Raw genomic sequence first — 2,255 nt, forward strand, 5'->3', positions numbered from 1 at the left:
TCCCTACAGCATCTATATAATATAATGAAATAGTATAATTAATAAACATAGCAGGAACTGTGTTGTGTATACACAAAGAGGTCTATTACATTATTAGATTAGTGTGTATTACATTAGTGAGTGTATTACCTAAGCATTACTGATTGTGTGTATGTACTTATGATTGCTGTACTACAATGGATTCTGTTATGATTGTGAAAAGGTTTTATCAAAACAATAGATGGTTAGTTAGCTGCTAATACATGAAATAGAATTATTTATTGACCGGCAAGCATGAGCGTACCTCACAAAAGTGAAACATGTGTTTGGTACATGTACATGTATGTGTTAATACCTTGTATTCTTCTCTCCTGATATTCATTAATGTCCAGTACTGACTGTACTACTAAATCACCAGTACTAGATACTAATAATAATAGTAATAATAATTTGTCGCATATTTAATTAAGAGTGGGTGTGGTTAAAAGTTGTCCCACCCACAAATACACACACTTTCAAAATTCAACAAATCTTGGAATAATTCACACTTTTAATGCTATACAGTAAATTAATTTCAGTAGGTGTGTACAATCGTACATAAAGCCACACCCCTCACTCATTTTTTATTGTAATTATTACATATTCAATACACATTGTATCTACTAATGTATACATGTACTCACTGATTTCAATAAATGTTGTATCACCAAATGTTACATAATCATCTCCTGCTCCTCCAAACTCAATTATCCAGTGAGTGGTCTGTCTCTCATTCCAAACTGAGAGAGAATGACTCCCTCTATCAGTGACACTGTCTGGTATATTAGTCTATATAATTTAAAATATTGATAAAATAATATATCTGGTTAATAAAAATGATTTCTCTCTCCTCCGCCTTTCTCCTCCATTGTCAATCACACTCACAAAAATGACAACAAAGGCAAGCTTCATGAGCTCTTTCTTAAAAACTACTCATAGCATAATCTTTCATTTCTTTCTCATATGCAGTATGCACATGTCTATACTGACCAGTTGTATTGTATTAAATTAATTATCATTGAGGAGTGACGTACATGTACAGACAGACAGATCACAGTGGTGACTCACTCATGCTCACCACAATTACATTATAATATTTACCAGTTCTTTCCATTCCATTTTGTTTATATTTAACAACCTACAGTCACTGGTACCCCCTCCACCCACAACTAGTAGGTGTGGTCCTGAGCTACAGTTGATCAATACACTGGAATGAGCAGATATCTCCTCAGGCCATTGTACTGATCTTCCAGGATTAGAAAACTTTGTACATTTCTAAAAAGTCAATTTCCATAAATCATACCCACACAAAATCATAATACACTCACCACTGATGTATCAGTAAATTCAAATACATATACATCATTACTGTATCTATAACCATCACAACCACCAAACAATATAGCAGTGGTATTAGTTATTGATGTTAAAGTGAAGACAGCAATAGGAGGTGGTCTGTCTCCAGTGACTGTCGGTGAAGTCCATTCACCTAAAAATAATAAAAATAATATGAACACACACACACACACACTGCCCTCAAGTGGTTCCTGGGCTCAAATAGACACCCTCCATTGGCAAAGATATATCTACTGCCCTCCATTTGTGTTCCATTGTTACTCTCAGCAGGTCCTATACACAAGTGATTAATTATAAATAATAATTATTAGTATACACATACCTTGTGCATCATTAAACCAGGTCCAGTAGTCATTGCTAAGAGCAGGAGATTCACCACAAACTGTACAATCAGCTACTTTATGGTGATCTTCATTTACAATACAGTAGCAGCTCTCATTGTAAGGGCAAGCAAATGCATTGACGTAATTATGCTTGAGGTGCATGGCCTCACTGCTATTATCAATAGCTGTTGTGAGTAGCTTACGTACTAATGGACAGTGATGGGTAGGACCAGTAAAGTACACTTCAATATGAGTGTAACGGTTGATGAGGTGAAGTGTGTGCTTTGAAGTGATTGTTATCTTGAGGGACATGGCATCTCGAAATTTGTAATACTCTGGCATCGATGGAGAGATTTTAGTAACGTATTCTTTCTGGTTGAGTAGGTGTACGATGGTTAAAGGGAACAATCCTGTAGGAACTGGTAGGATCTCTTCACTCTCCTCTTCCCTCCAGACTATGAGAAGTGGCTTAACATTAGTCTCCTTAATTGAAACTGGTTCATTGTATGAAGGAAGAGCATAAGGAATGAAGTAGTGTCCCTTTGGTTCATCTTCTAG

Source organism: Amphimedon queenslandica, unplaced genomic scaffold (genome assembly GCF_000090795.2).
Source record: "Amphimedon queenslandica unplaced genomic scaffold, v1.1 AMPQUscaffold_12092, whole genome shotgun sequence".
In the NCBI taxonomy this organism is placed as follows: Eukaryota; Metazoa; Porifera; class Demospongiae; order Haplosclerida; family Niphatidae; genus Amphimedon; species Amphimedon queenslandica.